Raw genomic sequence first — 26,160 nt, 5'->3', positions numbered from 1 at the left:
CTCACTCAAACTAAAAAATAGTAATATAAAAGCTGGGTTACGTACTCTCTCAAACTAAAAAGTGGTAATATAAAAATAAGGTTTCTTAGCCTCTCAACTAAAAATATTGTATATAAAAGTTGGGTTTCTCACCCTCTCAAACTAAAAATGGTAATATAAAAATTTGGGTTTCTTACTCCCTCTCAAACAAAAAAATGGTAATATAAAAGTTGGGTTTCACAACTTCTGAAACTAAAAAATGGTGATATAAAAGTTGGGTTTCGTATCATCTGAAATTAAGAAAATGGTTAATATAAACACTAGTTTTCTTACCCTCTCGAACTAAAAAATGCTAATATAAAAAAAAAAAATAGGTTTTCTTACCTCTCAAACTAAAAAATGGTAATATAAAAAAAAAGTTGGGTTTCTAAAACCTCTAAAACTAAACAAAAAAAAATGGTAATATAAAATAAAAAAATAGGTTTCTTCCCCATTTCAAATAAAAAAATAAAAAAATGGTAATATAAAAGTTGGGTTTCTTACCTCACTTAAACTAAAAAGTGATAATATGAAAATTGTTGGGTTCTTACCCTTTTGACCTAAAAAAGTGGTAATTTAAAAGTTGGGTGTCCTACTCTCTCAAACTAAATAATTGTAATATAAAAGTTTAGGTTTCTTACCCTCTTAAACTAAAATATGATAATATAAAAGTTGGGTGGCCTACTATCTCAAACTAAATAATTGTGATATAAAAGTTTAGGTTTTCTTACCCTCTCAACTAAAAATTGGTAATATAAAAGTTGGGTTCTTACTCTTTCAAACAGAAAAAATGGTAATATAAAAGTTGGGTTTCTTTGTACCATCTCAAACTGAAAAATGGGGAATATAAACGTAATGTTTTCTTACTCTCTCGAATAAAAAATGGTAATATAAAATTGAGTTTCGTACTCTCCAAACTAAAACATGGTAATATAAATTTAGGTATTTTTGACGGACTCTCAAAGTAAAAATGGTAATATAAAGTAGGTTTCTCACCCCTCTAACTAAAAATGGCAATATAAAAAACTAGGTTTCTTTACGTCTCAAAATAAAAAAGGGTATATAAAAAGTGGGTGTTCTTACCCTCTAAGAATTAAAAAAATGGTAAAATAAAAGTTGGGTAGTCTTACTCTCTCAAACTAAAATGGTAATTGAAAAATAGGTTTCTTACCCTCTTAAACTAAAAAAAATTGGTATATAAAAAGTTGGGTGTCTACTCTTCAAACTAAAATTGTAATATAAAAATTTAGTCTTCTTACCTCTTCGAACAAAAAAATGGTGATATTAAAGTTGAGTTTCTTACCATCTCAAACTACAAAATTGTAAATATAAAAGCTGGGTTCTTACTCTCTAAAACTAAAAATTGGTAATATAAAAGTTGGGTTTCGCCCCCCCCCGACATACCATCTTCAAACTAAAAATATGTGGTAATATAAAAAATAGGTTTCTTACTCTCTCAAACTAAAAAAATGCGTATATAAAAGTGTGTTCTGACCCTATCAAACTGAAAAATAGTCATATAAAAGTGGGTTTATTACCCCTCTAAACTAAATAATGGTAATATAAAAGGTGGTTTCTTACCATCTCAAACATAAATAATGGTATATAAAAGTTAGGTTTCTTACCCTCTCAAACTAAAAAAAAATGGTAATTTAAAATTTGGGTTTCGTACCATTGAAATTAGAAAAATGGTATATAAAAAACAGTTTTCTTACCCTCTCCAAACTAAAAAAGGTAACATCAAAATTTAGGTTTTCTTACTAACTCAACTAAAAAAATGGTCATATAAAAGTTTGGTTCGTAACTCTCTCAAAACAAAAAAAAATGGTAATATAAAAAGTTGGGTTGTTTACCTTCTAAAACTAAAAAAAATGGTCTATATAAAAGTGGGTTCGTACCATCTGAATTAGAAAATTTGTAATATAAAAACTACCTTTTCTTACCCTCCTGCGCAAGCAATGGTAATATAAAAATAGGTTTATTACCTCTGAAACTAAAAAATGGTAAATATAAAAGTTGGGTTTCTATTATCTTGAAATAAAAAATGGTAATATTAAAGTTGGGTATCTTACCCTCTCGAACTAAAAAAATAGTAATATAATATTTTGGTTTCTTACCCCCTTGAACTAAAAAATGGTAATATAAAAGCTGGGTCTCGTACCATCTAAAACAAAAACTTTTAATATAAAAGTTTGGTTTCTTTCCCTCTCAAACTGAAAAATGGTAATATAAAAGTTGGGTTTTTTATCCTCTTAAACTATAAAATGGTAAAATAAAAGTTGGGTTTTTTATCCTCTTAAACTATAAAATGGTAAAATAAAAGTTGGGTTTCTAACCCTCTTAAAATAAAAAATTGTAATTTAAAAAAAGTTTTCTTCTCACTCCAAATAAAAAAAAATGGTAATATAAAAGTTGGGTGTCTAACTCTTTCAAACTAAAAAAGGGCAATATAAAAACTAAGTTTTTATATTGCCATCTTTTAGGTAAGAGTTTTACTATTAGTAACTGATTGAAGGTTTAGGTTTAAATGCTAGAGTTTTGTTAGTAACAACTTTAGTGCATGTTAAAGATTTAGAGTAATTTCCAATGGTCCTTGGTTGGGTGTTAAGGAATAATTTTTTTCTCTACCATTTACACTTCAATGATTTTATGTAAGAGTGGATTTGGTAATTAGATTATTGTAAAGCTAGAATGACTTTCATAAACACCTGGCTACTTGGGGTACTTTAGGTTTTGCACAATAACTAAGACAGGCGTGTGTTGAAGTCTACTTAAAGTAAAATAGTTTCAACTTGGAGTAACTATTTAAACTTTACATTGGGCTTAATATGGTTTAGTTATAAGTTGTTTACTTTTGCTAGTTTTTAAATAATTTCAGACTTCTATTGCTTTGATTTCGGGCTTATAATAGAATTTATTTTTGACAAACCTTCCGCACGCATTCTCTTACCATATACAATGGTAGTTTTTATTGTCTTGTGTATAATAATGTCCAAAGTCAGGTCTTAATATAAGATTTAGGTGATTTTGAAAGTTTATTGGTTTAAATACTCTACGTTAAGAAGTTTTATTTCTTAGCACTAAATAAGTTTTAAAATATAAAGATTAAAAACTTTTTAAAGTTAAGTAAATTCATATTTAAACTTCAATGCTTAACTAGTAATTAGTTTTTAATCTGGACTATTTTAGAATTAATGGTATTTTATTCTGTGATTTTAGTTTTTTTTATTCAGTGATTTTAATATTTTTAAATCTGTTTCCATCCAGTGGACTTTTGGAACTTTTTTTAATGTACTCTTTTAAAATTTTATTTGTACTTAATTATAAACTATTCTTTTAATGTTGGTCCTTTATGTAGACTGATTAATTTACTAACTATAGTTTATAGTTTAATAATGTTAATTTAACTTACTTAACCCTGCTGCTGACTAATTGTATAAATGGCATTTTAGTAAGCACATAAAATGCAAGTACTATGATCTGTATACTTGTACTTACAAACTGAAAGGCTTGCTATACTTTTATCAGCTTATTTGTAACTATACTAGGCTGTAGATTTGATAGGGTTAGTATTAATGACTGTTAGTTTATTCCTGGTACATGTCAGTGCTTAGGGTAGTAAACAGTTTGATATTCTATGAACCAGAAACTTTGAACTAGAAATTTTATTCTCAAAAGCAGATTTGCTACAGGTTAAGTATGTTTAAAGCTGATCGGGTAACTTGTGCACTAGACTAATTTCCAAATGTTTCTTGATTACTGTGACTTAAGTTAGCTGTGCACTGCCCCTACTGAGTAAAAATTCATTTTTTTTTTCAGATTATGACTCCATGGTCAGTTCTTCAAAAAATAATCTAGTCCTGACAGTTTTGACCTTTTTTTGTGGGTAAGAGTATTACTATCAGTAACTGATTGATGGATAGGTTTCAATATTTTAGTATTGAAGTAACCATTTTGAGTGCATTTTTAAAGATTTAAACTATTTTCCAAAAGGCTCTTGGTTGGGTGTTAAGGAATCACTTATTTTAAGTTAAACTGAAGGCTAATGAATGTGACATTGCAGTTTCTTCTAAGCTCTTAAGTTTTATAGACTAAGTTTTATAGACTTAATTTTTTTGGGAATTTACCTAAATATGTAAGCTGTTAGTTTACAATGTAGGGGTAGTTTCATTGTAATATTAGCAAATTTACCTAAATCTGTAAAGCTGTTAGTTTACAATGGTTTAGTTCATGAATGCAATATTTCGCTGGTCTTTTTTTCTCTACTTGCTTTTACTGAAAGCTGTTTGAAGTGTATGACTTAAATTAAAATAAATTTATGGTATTAAGTGTTACTGAATGTAGTATTTCGCAGTTTTTTTTTTTTTTTTTTTTTTTTTTTTGCTGAGCGTTAAGTTTTAGAACTACAGACTAATTTATTAACTTTTCACTGAACTTAATGGTTAATTTTCTGCCAAATTTGACAATACCTGATCAGTCTTATTTTAAGTAATTAATATTTATAACTAATAATAATCCACTGATATCTTATATGTACCATATACATGTGTAAGTAATCGAACGAAGCTTTGAGCCAAATTATACTCATTGATTAAAAATTATACTCATTGATTAAATATCTTCATTGGTTCCTGGGCCTAATCATAAGCTCAGTGTAACCTCATATATTACCAAATGCAGAAATAAACATTTATGAAGGGTATAACTTTCCTGTTTCTTATGCAGATTGAATGTAAAGAAAAGTGTGGCTTCACCCAATTACAGACCTTGACATAAATCAACAAACACGTAGAGAAAAGTGTGGCTCTACCAAATTACAGCCCTTCACATAAATCATCAAACACGTAAGTTTTTACTAATATCTACTTACTGATTTGACATGTGAATTTACTTTTCTCTTGTGCAAACCAAATTTAACAGTTAAGAAATAGAAAATTCTTGTCGTGGAAATATGTAATGAATATAGACATTACATAAAATATTTCATAAAGATTATTGCATGTATTTACCTATATATATCGAAGAAGCACTGCTGTGATTTGTTGGTATCAAAGGTCGCCTGAGGCCAAAGCAGGATAGTTGTGACTTCTAAAGGTCTAAACATAGTGTTTCAGTATTTCAAAATTAAATGTCTGGTACAAAATGTATATATTACTTTTCTCTGTTGTATGATTTTGCTCTGTTATAAATACAAAAGTAATTTTAATTTTGATAGTTGCAAGTGGTAAGTAAATTCTGGTATGTTGCACATTTTAACTCAATCTGTCTTTTACTTTGCAGATTTGCAAGAACCCTCAATCTGCAAGAAGAATCCTCAAGTTGTTGGACACCTCAAGAAGATGGTGAGTGTTACATTTTTTTATTCTGTATACACAATATTGTGTTTCTTAAGTTTACCTTATTTTTCACTTAATATTCCATTTAGGATAGGATAGGAAAGAATATACAGTTACTTGAAACTTAGTTGGTTATCAGAAAGCTGGAGCCTAAATTCCTATGTGACAAAGGCTTTAATATTTTCCTAGATTTCTGAACATCCAGTGATATACATAATAATTTTCCTTGCTGAAATGTTACAACAATGTCGAGTAATTGTTCCTTGCGTGCACGTGCTCTTTTTTCTTTCTCTGTATATCCTCCAGTACTATAATTATTTTCCTTCCCATAATGTTATTTTACCTTGTTAGTTTCTTTTTTCTCTTCTCTCTTCATATTTTGTTTAACAAAGTTTATAAATTATTTTCTTGCTAAAATTTTCTAACTGTCTGGCTGGTTATTGTACCAGTTTCTTCTCCTTCTTCTCCATCCGTCTCGCTCTCTCAGTCCTCTCTCTCTCTCTCTCTCTATATATATATATAATATATATATATATATATATATATATTTATATTATATATATATTTATATATATATATATTGATTCTCCAGTATTATTATATATACTTTCCTCTACGGAAGTTATAATTTTGCATTTTTATTGCTCCCTGTTCTGTTTTCTCATTTTGTCTTAAGTCTCCTATTGCATATAATTATGTATGCTGAGATTTTATTACTTTGTCTAGTTATTGTTCCTTGTTCTTTTCTCCTCCCTTAATATTTTGAACATCCAGTACTATACATAATCATTTAACTTGATGAAAATTTAAATAACGCCTTAGTTTCTCTCTCCTCTCTCTCTCTCTTCTCTCTCCTTCTCTCTCTCAACTCCGCCTCTCCTCTCTCTCTATCTCTCTCTCTCTCTCTCTCTCTCTCTCTCCTCTCTCATTTTTTTTGATTCTCCAGTATTATGTATGATTTTTCTCTCTCTTTTTTGATTCTCCAGTATTATGTATAATTTCTCTCTCATTTTTTTATCCTCCAGTATTATGTATAATTTCTCTCTCTCATTTTTTTTATTCTCCAGTATTATGTATAATTTTTATCTGCAAACGTTATAATTTTGCATTTTTATTATCCCCTGCTCTGTTTTCTCCTTTCATATTTTGAATATCCTATATTATATGTAATCTAATATGTATCCTCTATGCATCTTCTATGCTGAGATATTATCATATAATATGTATTTTCTATGCATCTTCTATGCTGAGATGTTATCACTGTTATTGCTCTCTCTCTCTCTCTCTCTCTCTCTCTCTCTCTCTCTCTCTCTCTCTCTCTCTCTCTCTCTCTTTCGAATCTCCTATATTAAATATAATTATCTTCTATGCTCAGATGTCATATGCTGAGATGTTATCACTTTGTCTTGTTATTATTCCTTGTTATCTCTTTCTCCTCCCTTAATATATTGAACATCCAGTACTATACATTATAATTTAACTTGCTGAAATGTTAAGACTCTCTCTCTCTCTCTCTCTCTCTCTCAGCTCTCCGCTCTCCTCTCTCTCGGCTCTCTCCATATATTTTTTTAATCTTACGTATTATATATAATTTCCCTCTATAAATTGTTAAGTTTTTTTATTGTTCCTTTTTGTGTTTTCTCATTTTCATATAGTTTTGGATCTCCTATATTATATATAATCTAATATGTATCTTCTATGCATCTTCTATGCTGCGATGTTATTACTTTGTCTTATTGTTCCTTGTTCTCTCTCTCTCTCTCTCTCTCTCTCTCTCTCTCTCTCTCTCTCTCTCTCTCTCTCTCTTGAATCTCCTATATTATATATAATAATCTTCTATGCTGAGATGTTATCACTTTGTCTTGTTATAATTCCTTGTAATCTTTCTTTATCCTCCCTTTATATTTTGAACATTCAGTACTATACGTTATAATGTAACTTGCCAAAATGTTATTTTGCCTTGTCCTCTCTCCTCTCTCCTCTTTATATTTTTTTGAGTCTCCCGTATATATATAGTTCCCTCTATAAAATGTTAAGTTTGCTTTTTTGTTCCTTGTTCTGTGTTTTTCTCCTTTATATGGAGTTTTTAATCTCCTATATATTTATAATTATCAGATATGCTGAAAGTTATCACTTTGTCTCCCTCTCCTCTATATATATTTTTTTAATCTCTATTATATAAATTATTATTCTTGCCAAAACGTTATAATTGTCCCTTGTCATTGTTCCTTTCTCTCTCTCTCTCTCTCTCTCTCTCTCTCTCTCTCGTCCCTCATCTCTATCTCTCTCAGTCCTCGTCTCTCTCTCTCTCTCTCTCTCTCTCTCTCTCTTCTCTCTCCTCCTATCTCTCCTCTCTCCAGAAATAAATGAAGAATTAAACAAAGATTGGGATAACATTTTCGTAAGTGATGACATAAGGGTAAATACGGAGATATTAAATAAGATATTAGAGAAAATAGTGGATAAATATATACCGAAGAACAAAAGTAAACATCAGTCATGCATACCAAGAGACAGAAGGATCTTGTTCCAGAAAATCAGAAAGTGGAAAAAAGGTCTTGCAAAAGAAAAAAATGCATGGAAAGTTATAGAACTAAAAAGTAAGATAGAAATGCAGATCAAAAGATTATACAATCAAAAGAAAATGAAAAACGGGACCTGGAAGAAAAAACCCTAATAAATATAAAGCATAACCCCAAACTATTATACTCATACGCGAAAAAGATGAATAAAAGAAGAATAAAAGAAAGAGGCCAGGGCCGCTAAGAAAATTGAAGGGAGATTAAACGAATGAAAAAAAGGAAATTTGCAACAAAAATATTGGCAGAACAATAAAAGACAGAATTCACCCTAGAATAGATAATGAAGATAATGATATAGAAGTAAGGGACGAAAATAGTGAATATTTAGCTGACATAGATATTAATGAAGCTGATATTGTGCAGGCTATTAATGAAATTAAAAATGGAGCTGCAGCAGGGCCTGATGGTGTCCCTGCTATTTTGTTAAAGAAAGTAGTTCATTCTATCGCAAAGCCACTTGCAATATTATTAATACAAAGTGTAGATACAGGCAAGATTTATGATGAGCACAAATTAGCATATATTACCCCTACATTCAAAAGTGGATCAAGACTAGAGGCAAGTAATTATAGGCCTGTGAGTCTAACATCACATATTATGAAAGTGTATGAAAGGGTAATGAAGAAAATATTATGAAACATTTAATAAAAAATTCTTTTTAATATAGGACAACATGGTTTCGTACCCGGAAAAAGTACACAAACCCAACTGTTAGTCCACCGTGAAAACATATACAAAAATATGAAAAGCGGAAATGAAACAGATGTGGTATATCTAGACTTTGCAAAAGCTTTTGACAAGGTAGACCATAATATATTAGCGAAGAAAATTAGAAAACATAATATAGTGGATAAAGTAGGAAGATGGTTAAAAGAATTTTTACACAACAGAAAACAGATAGTTATTGCAAACGATGAGAAATCAGATGAAGCTAAGGTAATTTCCGGTGTGCCACAAGGTACGGTGTTAGCTGCATTACAGTTTGTTATTATGATTGCAGACATAGACAGTAATGTTAAGGACAGTAATGTTAAGTGAGTAGTTTCGCCGATGACACAAGAATAAGTAGAGAAATTACTTGTGATGAAGATAGGAACGCGCTACAAAGAGACCTTAACAAAGTATATGATTGGGCAGAGGTAAATAGGATGGTATTTAACTCTGATAAATTTGAATCAATAAACTATGGAGACAGAGAAGGAAAGCTAAATGCATATAGGGGACCTAATAATGAGACAATCACAAATAAGGAAGCAGTTAAAGACCTTGGTGTGATGATGAATAGGAACATGTTATGCAACGATCAAATAGCAATTCTGTTGGCAAAATGTAAAGCAAAAATGGGAATGTTGTTACGGCACTTCAAAACAAGAAAAGCTGAACACATGATTATGCTTTATAAAACATTTGTTCGTAGTCCACTTGAATATTGCAATATGATATGGTACCCACACTATCAAAAGGATATTGCACAAATAGAGAGTGTACATAGGTCCTTTACAGCTAAAATAGAAGAGGTTAAGGACCTTGACTACTGGAAAAGACTACAATCCTTAAAATTATATAGTCTAGAAAGGAGAAGAGAACGCTACATGATAATTCAGGCATGGAAACAGATAGAAGGAATAGGTGAAAACATCATGGAGCTAAAAATATCAGAAAGAGCAAGCAGAGGTAGATTAATAGTGCCCAAAACTATACCAGGAAAAATAAGGAAAGCACACAGGACATTAATCCACTACGCACCAGCATCGATAATGCAGCATCTATTCAATGCGTTGCCAGCTCATCTGAGGAATATAACAGGTGTGAGCTTAGATGTGTTTAAGAATAAGCTCGACAAATATCTAAGCTGCATCCCAGACCATCCAAGATTGGAAGATGCAAAATATACCGGAAGATGTACTAGCAACTCTCTGGTAGACATTAGAGGTGCCTCATACTGAGGGACCTGGGGCAACCCGAACAAGATAAGGTAAGGTAAGGTCTCTCTCTCTGGTATTCCCAAGAGACTGGGAATGATGATCAAATAAAAGGGTTCCAAACTTATAGATCAGATAGAAAAAAATAGGAATCAAGGGGGAACCGCAATATATGGGAAAGACAAAAAACAAGGAAAAATATATGAGAAATATAGTAACTCAGAATGTGAACTAATAGCGGTACAATTTGAATCTGAAAAATTAATGAACATAGTAATATATAGACCCCCTAATACTAAAGAGTCTGACTTAATAATAGAAAAATTGGATGATATATGTAGGAATCACAAGGACTGGACCATTCTCCTATCTGGAAACTTCAACTTTCCTTTCGTAGACTGGAAAGAACGAATAGGAGATTGTGGTTGTACTTATACATATAAAAAAGAGAGTAATAGTAGTACAGAAGACAAGAGGCTATTCGAAAAGCTATTGGATATGCTACTAGAATACAACATTCAACAAATAAATCACCTGCCAACAAGAAAGGAAAATACTTTAGACCTAGTATTTGTGAACGAGGTGAATTATGTTAAAGAAATAATAGTTTATAGTGCGAGGATTTCAGACCATAATGTCATAGAATTAACAGTCCATTCCAAAGCAAGTGAAAACAGAGATAAGCAAGAAATGAAAAAGTGGGAAGGATATGGAAAATACAACTTCTACAGTAAAAATATAAAATGGTCAGAAATAAATGAAGAATTAAACAAAGATTGGGATAACATTTTCGTAAGTGATGGCATAAAGGTAAATACGGAGATATTATATAAAATATTAGAGAAAATAGTGGATAAATATATACCGAAGAACAAAAGTAAACATCAGTCATGCATACCAAGAGACAGAAGGATCTTGTTCCAGAAAATCAGAAAGTGGAAAAAAGGTCTTGCAAAAGAAAAAAATGCATGGAAAGTTATAGAACTAAAAAGTAAGATAGAAAATGTAGAACAAAAGATTATTCAATCAAAAGAAAATGAAAAACGGGACTTGGAAGAAAAAAACCCAATAAATATCAAGCAAAACCCCAAACTATTATACTCATACGCAAAAAAGATGAATAAAAGAAGAATAGAAATAGGCCCTCTAAGAATTGAAGGGAGATTAACGAATGAAAAAAAGGAAATTTGCAACATATTGGCAGAACGATAAAAGACAGAATTCACCCCTAGAAAAGATAATGAAGATAATGATATAGAAGTAAGGGACGAAAATAGTGAATATTTAGCTGACATAGATATTAATGAAGCTGATATTGTGCAGGCTATTAATGAAATTAAAAATGGAGCTGCAGCAGGGCCTGATGGTGTCCCTGCTATTTTGTTAAAGAAAGTAGTTCATTCTATCGCAAAGCCACTTGCAATATTATTAATACAAAGTGTAGATACAGGCAAGATTTATGATGAGCACAAATTAGCATATATTACCCCTACATTCAAAAGTGGATCAAGACTAGAGGCAAGTAATTATAGGCCTGTGAGTCTAACATCACATATTATGAAAGTGTATGAAAGGGTAATGAAGAAAAATATTATGAAACATTTAATAAAAAATAATCTGTTTAATATAGGACAACATGGTTTCGTACCCGGAAAAAGTACACAAACCCAACTGTTAGTCCACCGTGAAAACATATACAAAAATATGAAAAGCGGAAATGAAACAGATGTGGTATATCTAGACTTTGCAAAAGCTTTTGACAAGGTAGACCATAATATATTAGCGAAGAAAATTAGAAAACATAATATAGTGGATAAAGTAGGAAGATGGTTAAAAGAATTTTTACACAACAGAAAACAGATAGTTATTGCAAACGATGAGAAATCAGATGAAGCTAAGGTAATTTCCGGTGTGCCACAAGGTACGGTGTTAGCTGCATTACAGTTTGTTATTATGATTGCAGACATAGACAGTAATGTTAAGGACAGTAATGTTAAGTGAGTAGTTTCGCCGATGACACAAGAATAAGTAGAGAAATTACTTGTGATGAAGATAGGAACGCGCTACAAAGAGACCTTAACAAAGTATATGATTGGGCAGAGGTAAATAGGATGGTATTTAACTCTGATAAATTTGAATCAATAAACTATGGAGACAGAGAAGGAAAGCTAAATGCATATAGGGGACCTAATAATGAGACAATCACAAATAAGGAAGCAGTTAAAGACCTTGGTGTGATGATGAATAGGAACATGTTATGCAACGATCAAATAGCAATTCTGTTGGCAAAATGTAAAGCAAAAATGGGAATGTTGTTACGGCACTTCAAAACAAGAAAAGCTGAACACATGATTATGCTTTATAAAACATTTGTTCGTAGTCCACTTGAATATTGCAATATGATATGGTACCCACACTATCAAAAGGATATTGCACAAATAGAGAGTGTACATAGGTCCTTTACAGCTAAAATAGAAGAGGTTAAGGACCTTGACTACTGGAAAAGACTACAATCCTTAAAATTATATAGTCTAGAAAGGAGAAGAGAACGCTACATGATAATTCAGGCATGGAAACAGATAGAAGGAATAGGTGAAAACATCATGGAGCTAAAAATATCAGAAAGAGCAAGCAGAGGTAGATTAATAGTGCCCAAAACTATACCAGGAAAAATAAGGAAAGCACACAGGACATTAATCCACTACGCACCAGCATCGATAATGCAGCATCTATTCAATGCGTTGCCAGCTCATCTGAGGAATATAACAGGTGTGAGCTTAGATGTGTTTAAGAATAAGCTCGACAAATATCTAAGCTGCATCCCAGACCATCCAAGATTGGAAGATGCAAAATATACCGGAAGATGTACTAGCAACTCTCTGGTAGACATTAGAGGTGCCTCATACTGAGGGACCTGGGGCAACCCGAACAAGATAAGGTAAGGTAAGGTCTCTCTCTCTGGTATTCCCAAGAGACTGGGAATGATGATCAAATAAAAGGGTTCCAAACTTATAGATCAGATAGAAAAAAATAGGAATCAAGGGGGAACCGCAATATATGGGAAAGACAAAAAACAAGGAAAAATATATGAGAAATATAGTAACTCAGAATGTGAACTAATAGCGGTACAATTTGAATCTGAAAAATTAATGAACATAGTAATATATAGACCCCCTAATACTAAAGAGTCTGACTTAATAATAGAAAAATTGGATGATATATGTAGGAATCACAAGGACTGGACCATTCTCCTATCTGGAAACTTCAACTTTCCTTTCGTAGACTGGAAAGAACGAATAGGAGATTGTGGTTGTACTTATACATATAAAAAAGAGAGTAATAGTAGTACAGAAGACAAGAGGCTATTCGAAAAGCTATTGGATATGCTACTAGAATACAACATTCAACAAATAAATCACCTGCCAACAAGAAAGGAAAATACTTTAGACCTAGTATTTGTGAACGAGGTGAATTATGTTAAAGAAATAATAGTTTATAGTGCGAGGATTTCAGACCATAATGTCATAGAATTAACAGTCCATTCCAAAGCAAGTGAAAACAGAGATAAGCAAGAAATGAAAAAGTGGGAAGGATATGGAAAATACAACTTCTACAGTAAAAATATAAAATGGTCAGAAATAAATGAAGAATTAAACAAAGATTGGGATAACATTTTCGTAAGTGATGGCATAAAGGTAAATACGGAGATATTATATAAAATATTAGAGAAAATAGTGGATAAATATATACCGAAGAACAAAAGTAAACATCAGTCATGCATACCAAGAGACAGAAGGATCTTGTTCCAGAAAATCAGAAAGTGGAAAAAAGGTCTTGCAAAAGAAAAAAATGCATGGAAAGTTATAGAACTAAAAAGTAAGATAGAAAATGTAGAACAAAAGATTATTCAATCAAAAGAAAATGAAAAACGGGACTTGGAAGAAAAAAACCCAATAAATATCAAGCAAAACCCCAAACTATTATACTCATACGCAAAAAAGATGAATAAAAGAAGAATAGAAATAGGCCCTCTAAGAATTGAAGGGAGATTAACGAATGAAAAAAAGGAAATTTGCAACATATTGGCAGAACGATAAAAGACAGAATTCACCCCTAGAAAAGATAATGAAGATAATGATATAGAAGTAAGGGACGAAAATAGTGAATATTTAGCTGACATAGATATTAATGAAGCTGATATTGAGCAGGCTATTAATGAAATTAAAAATGGAGCTGCAGCAGGGCCTGATGGAGTTCCTGCTATTTTGTTAAAGAAAGTAGTTCATTCTATCGCAAAGACACTTGCAATATTATTAAGACAAAGTGTAGATACAGGCACAATTTATGATGAGCACAAATTAGCATATATTACCCCTACATTCAAAAGTGGATCAAGACTAGAGGCAAGTAATTATAGGCCTGTGAGTCTAACATCACATATTATTAAAGTGTATGAAAGGGTAATGAAGAAAAATATTATGAAACATTTAATAAAAAATAATCTGTTTAATATAGGACAACATGGTTTCATACCCGGAAAAAGTACACAAACCCAACTGTTAGTCCACCGTGAAAACATATACAAAAATATGAAAAGCGGAAATGAAACAGATGTGGTTTATCTAGACTTTGCAAAAGCTTTTGACAAGGTAGACCATAATATATTAGCGAAGAAAATTAGAAAACATAACATAGTGAATAAAGTAGGAAGATGGTTAAAAGAATTTTTACACAACAGAAAACAGATAGTTATTGCAAACGATGAGAAATTGGATGAAGCTAAGGTAATTTCCGGTGTGCCACAAGGTACGGTGTTAGCTGCATTACTGTTATTATGATTGCAGACATAGACAGTAATGTTAAGGACTCGGTAGTGAGTAGTTTCGCCGATGACACAAGAATAAGTAGAGAAATTACTTGTGATGAAGATAGGAACGCGCTACAAAGAGACCTTAACAAAGTATATGATTGGGCAGAGGTAAATAGGATGGTATTTAACTCTGATAAATTTGAATCAATAAATTATGGAGACAGAGAAGGCAAGCTAAATGCATATAGGGGACCTAATGATGACATCAATCCAAATAAAGGAAAAAGCAGTTAAAGACCTTGGTGTGATAATGAATAGGAACATGTTATGCAACGATCAAATAGCAATTCTGTTGGCAAAATGTAAAGCAAAAATGGGAATGTTGTTACGGCACTTCAAAACAAAAAAAGCTGAACACATGATTATGCTTTATAAAACATTTGTTCGTAGTCCACTTGAATATTGCAATATGATATGGTACCCACACTATCAAAAGGATATTGCACAAATAGAGAGTGTACAAAGGTCTTTTACAGCTAGAATAGAAGAAGTTAAGGACCTTGACTACTGGGAAAGACTACAATCCTTAAAATTATATAGTCTAGAAAGGAGAAGAGAACGCTACATGATAATTCAGGCATGGAAACAGATAGAAGGAATAGGTGAAAACATCATGGAGCTAAAAATATCAGAAAGAGCAAGCAGAGGTAGATTAATAGTGCCCAAAACTATACCAGGAAAAATAAGGAAAGCACACAGGACATTAATCCACTACGCACCAGCATCGATAATGCAGCGTCTATTCAATGCGTTGCCAGCTCATCTGAGGAATATAACAGGAGTGAGCGTAGATGTGTTTAAGAATAAGCTCGACAAATATCTAAACTGCATCCCAGACCATTCAAGATTGGAAGATGCAAAATATACCGGAAGATGTACTAGCAACTCTCTGGTAAACATTAAAGGTGCCTCATACTGAGGGACCTGTGGCAACCCGAACAAGATGTAAGGTCTGTAAGGTAAGGTCTCCTTTTATATTATTTGAACATCCAGTACATATTTTTCTTGCTGAAATTTCTTATTGTATTTGATATTTTTCTTGCTGAAATTTCTTTTCATTGTTTCTCTCTCTCTCTCTCTCTCTCTCTCTCTCTCTCTCTCTCTCTCTCTCTCTCTCTCTCTCTCCATTCTCCAGTATTATATATAATGATTTTCCTCTACAAAAATAATAATTTTGCATTTTTGTGATTTTCCTCTACAAAAATTAATAATTTTGCATTTTTGTCGTTCCTTTAACTGTTTTCTCATTTTATATTTTGAGTCTCCTAGATTATATATAATCTTCTTTCTATGCTGAGATGATATCACTTTGTCTTGTTATTGTTCCTTATTATCTTTCTTCTTTCTCCCTTTATAATTTGGACATCCAGTACTGTACATGATCATTTAACTTGCTGAATTACTTTTTCTCTCTTTCTCTCTTTCTTTCGCTCCTTCTCGCTCTTTCTCTTTCTCTTTCGCTTTCTCTTCCCTTTATATTCTTTTGAACATCCAGTACTATACACTTGATGAAATGTTGAAACTTTGTCTTGTCATTGCTCTCTTCTCTCTCTCTCTCTCTCTCTCTCTCTCCTGTATATCTGTTGTACATCCAATATTATATATAATTATTTACCCTGACTGTTATTTTGCCTTGTCATTGTTCTGTCTCTCTTTTTAACTTTTTTGAATCTCCCGTATTATATATAGTTGTCTTCTATGGAGAAATGTTGTCATTTTGTCTTGATATTGTTCCTTTCTCTCTCTCCCTTTAATATTTTTTGAACCTCCAATATTTTTTTAACCTCCAATACTTTCTTGCTGAAATGTTTACACTTTTCTCGGCATGAAATTTGCTGTGAAAGGAAATTCTCAATAAGTGAGTAGACGTTTTCTCTCTCTCTCTCTCTCTCTCTCTCTCTCTCTCTCTCTCTCTCTCTCTCTCATAGTGGTAAATGCGCAGGGTTTAGTTACGAGTAACTCAGAAAGAAAAATGGAGTACTTAGACGAACTAACCCAAAATGAAAAGAAAAGATATAATGAATATCAGTGAAACCTGGTATTCCCAAGAGACTGGGAATGACGATCAAATAAAAGGGTTCCAAACTTATAGATCAGATAGAAAAAAATAGGAATCAAGGGGGAACCGCGATATATGGGAAAGACAAAAAGCAAGGAAAAATATGAGAAATATAGTAACTCAGAATGTGAACTAACCGCGGTAGAATTTGAGTTTGAAAAATTAATGAACATAGTAATATATAGACCCCCTAATACTAAAGAGTTTGACACAATAACAGAAAAATTGGATTATATATGTAGAAATCACAAGGACTGGACTATTCTCCTATCCGGAGACTTTAACTTTCCTTTTGTAAACTGGAAAGAACGAATAGGAGATTGTGGTTGTACTTATACATATAAAAAAGAGAGTAATAGTAGTGCAGAAGATAAGAGGCAATTCGAAAAGCTATTAGATATGCTACTAGAATACAACATTCAACAAATAAATCACCTGCCAACAAGAAAGGAAAATACTTTAGATCTAGTATTTGTGATCGAGGTGAATTATGTTAAAGAAATAATAGTTTATAATGCGAGGATTTCAGACTATAATGTCATAGATTTAACAGTCCATTCCAAAGCAAGTGAAAACAGAGATAAGCAAGAAATGAAAAAGTGGGAAGGATATGGAAAATACAACTTCTACAGTAAAAACATAAAATGGTCAGAAATAAATGAAGAATTAAACAAATATTGGGATAACATTTTCGTAAGTGATGATATAAAGGTAAATACAGAGATATTATATAAAATATTAGAGAAAATAGTGGATAAATATATACCAAAGAACAAAAGTAAACATCAGACATGCATACCAAGAGACAGAAGGATCTTGTTCCAGAAAATCAGAAAGTGGAAAAAAGGTCTTGCAAAAGAAAAAAATGCATGGTAAGTGATCGAACTAAAAAGTAAGATAGAAAATGCAGAACAAAAGATTATACAATAAAAAAAATGAAAAACGGGACTTGGAAGAAAAAACCCTAGTAAATATCAAGCAAAACCCCAAACTATTGTACTCGTATGCAAAAAAGATGAATAAAAGAATAGAAATAGGCCCTCTAAGAATTGAAGGGAGATTAATGAATGAAAAAAAGGAAATATGCAACATATTGGCAGAACGATACAAGAGAATTCACCCCTAGAATTGATAATGAAGATAATGATATAGAAGGGATGAAAATAGTGAATATTTAGCAGACATAGATGTTAATGAAGCTGATATTGTGCAGGCTATTAATGAAATTAAAAATGGAGCTGCAGCAGGGCCTGATGGTGTCCCTGCTATTTTGTTAAAGAAAGTAGATAATTCTATCGCAAAGCCACTTGCAATATTATTAAGACATAGTGTAGATACAGGCACGATTTATGATGAGCACAAATTAGCATATATTACCCCTACTTTCAAAAGTGGATCAAGACTAGAGGCAAGTAATTATAGGCCTGTGAGTCTAACATCACATATTATTAAAGTGTATGAAAGGGTAATGAAGAAAAATATTATGAAACTTTTAATAAAAAATAATTTGTTTAATGTAGGACAACATGGTTTCGTACCCGGAAAAAGTACACAAACCCAACTGTTAGTCCACCGTGAGAACATATACAAAAATATGAAAAGCCAAAATGAAACAGATGTGGTTTATCTAGACTTTGCAAAAGCTTTTGACAAGGTAGATCATAATATATTAGCGAAAAAAATTAGAAAACAAAATATAGTGGATAAAGTAGGAAGATGGTTAAAAGAATTTTTACACAACAGAAAACAGATAGTTATTGCAAACGATGAGAAATCGGATGAAGCTAAGGTAATATCCGGTGTGCCACAAGGTACGGTGTTAGTAGTGAGTAGTTTCGCCGATGACACAAGAATAAGTAGATAAATTACTTGTGATGAAGATAGGAATGCGCTACAAAGAGACCTTAACAAAGTATATGATTGGGCAGAGGTAAATAGGATGGTATTTAACTCCGATAAATTTGAATCAATAAATTATGGAGACAGAGAAGGAAAGCTATATGCATATAGTGGACCTAATAATGAGACAATCACAAATAAGGAAGCAGTTAAAGACCTTGGTGTGATGATGAATAGGAACATGTTATGCAATGATCAAATAGCAATTCTACTGTCAAAATGTAAAGCAAAAAATGGGAATGTTGTTACGGCACTTCAAAACAAGAAAAGCTGAACACATGATTATGCTTTATAAAACATATGTTCGTAGTCCACTTGAATATTGCAATATGATATGGTACCCACACTATCAAAAGGATATTGCACAAATAGAGAGTGTACAAAGGTCCTTTACCGCTAGAATAGTAGAAGTTAAGGATCTTGACTACTGGGAAAGACTACAATCCTTAAAATTATATAGTCTAGAAAGGAGAAGAGAACGCTACATGATAATTCAGGCATGGAAACATAGAAGGAATTGCCGAAAACATCATGGAGCTAAAAATATCAGAAAGAGCAAGCAGAGGTAGATTAATAGTGCCCAAAACTACCAGGAAAAATAAGGAAAGCACACAGGACATTAATCCACTACCCACCAGCATCGATAATGCAGCGTCTATCAATGCGTTGCCAGCTCATCTGAGGAATATATCAAGAGTGAGCGTAGATGTGTTTAAGAATAAGCTCGACAAATATCTAAGCTGCATCCCAGACCATTCAAGATTGGAAGATGCAAAATATACCGGAAGATGTACTAGCAACTCTTTGGTAGACATAGAGGTGCCTCACACTGAGGGACCTGGGGCAACCCGAACAAGATGTAAGGTCTGTAAGGTAAGGTAGTCTCACTTCGCTTTATATTCTTTTGAACATCCAGTACTATACACTTTATGAAATGTTGAAACTTTGGTTTGTCATTGCTCTCTCTCTCTCTCTCTCTCTCTCTCTCTCTCTCTCTCTCTCTCTCTCTCTCTTTTTATATTTTTTAATCTCCCGTTTTATATATAATTATTCCCTCTATGAAATATTAAGTTTGCTTTTTCATTGTTCCTTGTTCTGTGCTTTCTCCTTTTCATATTGACTTGAATCTCCAAACCTCAATTATATATAATTATCTAATAAGCTGAAATGTTATAACTTGTCTTGTTATTGTTCCTCTCTCTCTTTCCCTTTATATTTTTCGAACCTCCAATATTATATAATTATTTATCTTGCTGAAATGTTATAACTTTATTGTCCCTTGTTTCTCTCTTATTCTTCCCCCTTTATGGAGTTTTGAATCTCCAGTATTATATAACTAATTTCCTTGCCGAAAAGTTATCATTTTTCTTTGTCATTGTTCCTTGTTTCTCTCTCTCTCTCTCTCTCTCTCTCTCTCTCTCATTTTTTTGATTCTCCAGTATTATATATTTTCCTCTACAAAAGTTATGATTTTGCATTTTTATTGTTCCTTGTTCTGTTTTCTCCTTTTATATTTTGAATCTCGTAGATTATATCATATATAATCTTCTTATATTTTGAATCTATGTTGTTGTTATCATTTTGTCTGGTTATTGTTCCTTGTTTCTTTCTTTCTCCCTTTATAATTTGGACATACATGATCATTTAATTTGCTGAAATGTTCTCACTCCCTCCCCCCTTTATATCTATTGTACATCCAGTATTAGTATATATAAATAATTATCTACCCTGACTAAATGTTATTTTGCCTTATCATTGTTCTCTCTCTCTCTCTCTCTCTCTCTCTCTCTCTCTCTCTCTCCTCCCTTTGTATTTTTGGACTTCTAGTATTATATATAATTGTTCCTTGCTAAAATGTCTTAACTGTGTTATTGTTTCTTGTTCTCTCTCCCTCTCTTACGTTTATGTATTTTGCACCTCCATTATATTTTGTTAGTTTCCTTGGTGTAATATACAAATTTGTTAAATTTCTGTGGAACTCCAGTGTATATATATATTGTCCTAGCTGAAATGTTATAACTTTCTCTTGTCATCGTTCCTTTTTCTCTATCTTCGATCAATAAAAACTTGTCCTGACAACGACTATCCTTTTTGTATTGTGGTGTTCATACTTTTTAAATAAATTTGTCAGTCATTTTATTCCTAATGGTCATTCCTTATTCCTGTATAAGGATTTGCACAAATTCAATGGTGGTATTGAATGATAATCAGACTTGCATTTGAGTATTTTATTTAACCAAAGGTCAGACATAAGTCATACATATACAGAGAACTAGCTGCCCAAGACCGCAGCATGTAGATATTACTCTGTAGACAGTGAGCTAAAGACTAATGCGGCCTCAAGAGTTCACCTTCATTCATGCTATGGATAGCCAGCAACTATATATCTGATGAATTTCTTTGGAGATAGGGAGACCTGCCTGGGCCGAGAAGGGATACACTTGGTAGGGAAGGTTTGGGAGGCCTTTATACCGTCTTCCACGACTGGCTGGGGATGACGGGAGATCCCCAGCTTCCATGACTTCTGGAGAGAAGGACATTAATACTTTCTGCTGGGTATGTGTAAGACAGCAGGGCAAGTGAAGCTATTCAGGATGAAACTGGGAAAATTTGCTAGACAAAGAAAATAATTTGAAAGGGACAAAGATTTACAAGAAAGTTCTGAAATGCACAGAACATAGGAGAAAAGATGGTTTGACAGTATATATACAATTTTGAAAGAAACGGAGAATATTGACAATTTTAAAAGGAAAAATCTACATAACGTACAGAATTCTTATTCTGTAAGTTTCAGAGGTAAGCTGGGCCGAGAAGGTAGGTGGTACACTTGGAAGCTGGGCCGAGAAGGTAAGTGGTACACTTGGTAGGTTAGGTTGGAATGAGAGAGACATTAATACTGGGTAATGCTATTCGAGACACAATTAAGTCAAGAACATTCTTAAAGGTAGAGAAATATAGATAAACTTATTCATATTCATAGGTTTATGTAGGGGAAAAGATTGTTTTGAGAGGATGTTGACAATTTTGAAAGGGACAAAGATTTACATAAAATTCTGAAATTCGCAGAAAAATATAGAAAAGATGGTTTTCAGAGAATAATAGACAATTTTGAAAGTGACAAAGATTATAAAAGACAATTTTGAAAGGGACAAAGATTCTGAAAGACAATTTTGAAAGGGACAGATTCTGAAAAGTAAAATTTTTTTTGAGAAACTTAAAAGCTTGAGGTAAATGTGAATAGTGGCTGGGGGGGGGGGGGCCTTTGGCCCCCAATGAGACACAGAGACCTTACCTTACAGACCTTACATCTTGTTCGGGTTGCCCCAGGTCCCTCAGTGTGAGGCACCTCTAATGTCTAACAGAGTTGCTAGCACATCTTCCGGTATATTTTGCATCTTCCAATCTTGGTTGGTCTGGGATGCAGCTTAGATATTTGTTGAGCTTATTCTTAAACACATCTACGCTCACTCCTGATATATTCCTCAAATGAGCTGGCAACGCATTGAATAGACGCTGAATTATCGATGCTGGTGGGTAGTGGATTAATGTTCTGTGTGCTTTCCTTATTTTTCCTGGTATAGTTTTGAGCACTATTAATCTACCTCTGCTTGCTCCTTCTGATATTTTTAGCTCCATGATGTTTTCGGCAATTCTTTCTATCTGTTTCCATGCCTGAATTATCATGTAGCGTTCTCTTCTCCTTTCTGGACTATATAATTTTAAGGATTGTAAGTCTTTCCCAGTAGTCAAGGTTCTTAACTTCTATTCTAGCTGAGAGAGAGAGAGAGAGAGAGAGAGAGAGAGAGAGAGAGAGAGAGAATGGGTTTACAAGAGTTTGTTGTAAGTAGGGACAGAAAAAGTGGTATAATACTGAAGAGTTAGTGTTCGAGAGTTTTAGAAGTAGTACTAGCGAGTGTTCCAGTTTTATATGCACAAACATAGGCTGTTATTTTTTTTTTTTTTACAAAATTATTAGAACAGATGAATAATACATAGTGAAAGTGAGTTTATGGACAGTTTTTTTGTGCACTGAAAAAAGTTTTTTTTTGTCCACTGAAAAAAAGCTGTTTTTCTTATTATAACAGAGGAATAAAGTGTATTGAAAGTGCGTTTAGAGATGTATTTGAATACACTTTTCTAGATAAACTGATATAATGAGAGAGAGAGAACAAGGACACTAAATACTGTAAGAAAATACAAATTGTAGAATGTCAGGAAGACCAGACTTTTTTTTGTGGTAGGAATTGATTTAAAGCAAGGGATGGAGGAACACTGATAAATGTTGAGAAAGGAATTAAAAATGACAAAGAGGAGATGTGTGTGGTAAGAAATAAAGAGAATAGGATTCGGAAATAAGGGGTTTTCTACATTAGAGAGAGAGAGAGAGAGAGAGAGAGAGAGAGAGAGAGAGAGAGAGCCTATGCCTTACATATAAAAAAATAGCTATACCTCATTTGACCTGTGATATTAAAAACTGAATACTTCATGCTGAATGGTCAAACTTATAAAAAACATTTCCTGTTGAGAGAGAGAGAGAGAGAGAGAGAGAGAGAGAGAGAGAGAGAGAGAGACAATGCCTTACATATAAAGAAATAGCTATACCTAATTTGACCTGTGATATTTAAAAACTGAATACTTTAGGTTGAATGATCAACCTTGTAAAAACATTTCCTGTTGAGAGAGAGAGAGAGAGAGAGAGAGAGAGAGAGAGAGAGAGAGAGAGAGAGAGAGAGAGTGAGTTGCGTTTGTAGTTTTGTTTTTAACCTCAATCGTTCTTTCCTATTATATACACAAGTTAGAATAATTTATGATGTATTTAAATAACATGTAAGCCTGTCTAGACATTTTCATTCTTAAATTTGTGGACGAAAATAAGTTTCCAATCTAGAACTTTAAAACCATAGAAGAAATACTCCCATATTCCACTGAAAAAAAAAAACTTACAAATTATTTGGGAAGACACCCGAGCACTGATTGCATAGATGAGAGAAAAGAGAGAGAGAGAGAGAGAGAGAGAGAGAGAGAGAGAGAGAGAGACTGTCTTTCCTTCCCCTTCCTATACTTTGGGAAGACTCCCAACAATATTCGAACAGTGAGCAATGATGAAAAATTACAAGGTAGTATATTATTTATATATTATATATAGATTATATATATTATATATATATATAATAATTATATTATATTATATATATATATATATATTTAACATATATAATTTATTTATTTGTTTACCTTATGGACGGAAAATTTCCAGTTGGAAAACTTCCAGCCAGGAGATTGCCAGGAGGAAAACTGACAGTGAGGAAAGCTGCTGTTTGTTTTCATTTATTATCATTTAAACTCAAAATTACTTGACTGACTTATTCAAAGAAGAAACTGGCTCAAGGCGTGAATTGGTACGGAATAGATATACTTTTTTTTTCTATGCCCACAATAGCTTTCTTTATCACAAAATAGGCATCACGTAAATGGGCTAAACAAGGAGGGAACAAAACTCTATTGGGAACTAAGCCAAAGGATCATGGTTACAAAATTTTGAAATGTGTTAAACACAATCACAGCTCCACCAAGAGCAAAGTGGATGCCAAAGTAGCCACTCAAGATCTAAAGAGGAAGTTTTAACTTAGAGTCGACCTTCTCTCGTTCTTTGGTGGCAAGTTGTTCGTCACCTTGAGATGAATGTGCGCGCTCTGAGCCAAGAAATGCGCAGCCTATAAGTGGAAGGTTGTTCGACAGTGGAAAAAGCAAACATCCAGTGTGCACCATACCTTTTCCCTCTGAAAGGACAGTATTCGTAATTCCACCTGAATTTCAAAACCTTGATTCTGGAGAGAGGTTTCTCCAGTATGATTCTGAAGTCAATGATTAAAATTGAACGATGGCATTCAGGATTTAGGAAGAAAATAGAAAATGGACTATAGATGGAATGTTCAAAGTGTCACTTGAGGTGTTCCATCAACTATTTACAAGTTCCTTGCTGGATAATTCGGTTATGTGCTCGACTACTATCTCGAGGACTGGGATCGATTCCCCGCTCTGCCAACAAGGAATCGAGAGGAATTTATCTCTGGTATAGAAATTGATTTCTCGATGTGATTCGGATCCCACAATAAGCTATAGGTCCCGTTGCTAAGTAACCAATTGGTTCCTAACCACATAAAAATATATAATCTAAAATATATAATCCTTTGGGCCAGCCCTAGGAGAGCTGTTAATCAGCTCAGTGGTCTGATAAAACTAAAATAAACTTTTTAGTTATTTACAACTCATGTGAAGGTGTCACCTGATGTGTTCTATGTGCTATTTACAATTAATGTGCTGGTCTAATGTTCTAGTTTTCCACATGTATTTGTTCGGCTTCAGATAATCAAATAAACACTTATGAAAAAAGAAATGGTAATTCTGGTCCAAATGAGCAATTATATGAAAAGAAGAATCAATGTTGATTTAGACTAAAATCATCTTCATTTAGGAAAGATTTTCTGAGCTCAATCTCTTAGTCAATGGCAATATTCCTTACTGGCAATTTTCTCAATGGCAGTTTTCCCCACTGACTCTTCTCTGCCTAGCAATCTTCTGGCTGTAAATATGTATATGATTTTCTATCTATCTGTCTATATATATATATATATATATATATATATAATATATAATATATAATATATATATATATATCTATATATATATGTATCTATATAGATATATATCTATATATATATATATATATACCATATATATATCTATATATATATCTATATATATATAATATATCTATATATATAGATATATATATATATATATCATATATATATATATATATATATATTATATATATATCTTCTGGCTGTAAATATATATATTTTCTATCTATCTGTCTATATATATTATATATATATATATATATATATATATATATATATATATATATATATATATCTTCTGGCTGTAAATATGATATGATTTTTCTATCTATCTGTATATATATATATATATATATATATATATATATATATGATATATAGATATATATATATATATATATATATATATATATATCTATATATATATATCTATATATCTATATATATATATATATATATATATATATATATATATATATATATATATGTTTCTTATTTCTTTGATTTGGAAAATTTTGACAAAAATGGAAAAGTCCACAAATATTAACCCGAAAATATGTAATGTTATGTGAGACTCTTAGGTTTGAACCTAGGAAGAAATTCCTGAGGTTCGAGAGCCCCCTCACCATGTCAAGGTGGTCCAAAATGGCAAGAAGTATAAAGAGTTGATTCACACTAAAGGTCCACTCTCGCTCCAGTCACAGTCCCTTCAAAAGATATAAGGACAAGGGATACAGCTATTATAAACATAAGCACAAACTGAACAAAATTAATCTACAAGACTTATTTTCATTTTGTGGTTTCAGATGAAATTTTAATAGAGTTTGTGA

The sequence above is a fragment of the Macrobrachium nipponense genome, chromosome 10, assembly GCF_015104395.2.
Source record: "Macrobrachium nipponense isolate FS-2020 chromosome 10, ASM1510439v2, whole genome shotgun sequence".
In the NCBI taxonomy this organism is placed as follows: Eukaryota; Metazoa; Arthropoda; class Malacostraca; order Decapoda; family Palaemonidae; genus Macrobrachium; species Macrobrachium nipponense.
The sequence above is the reverse complement of the archived record's forward strand: the minus strand, read 5'-3'. Positions refer to the sequence as shown.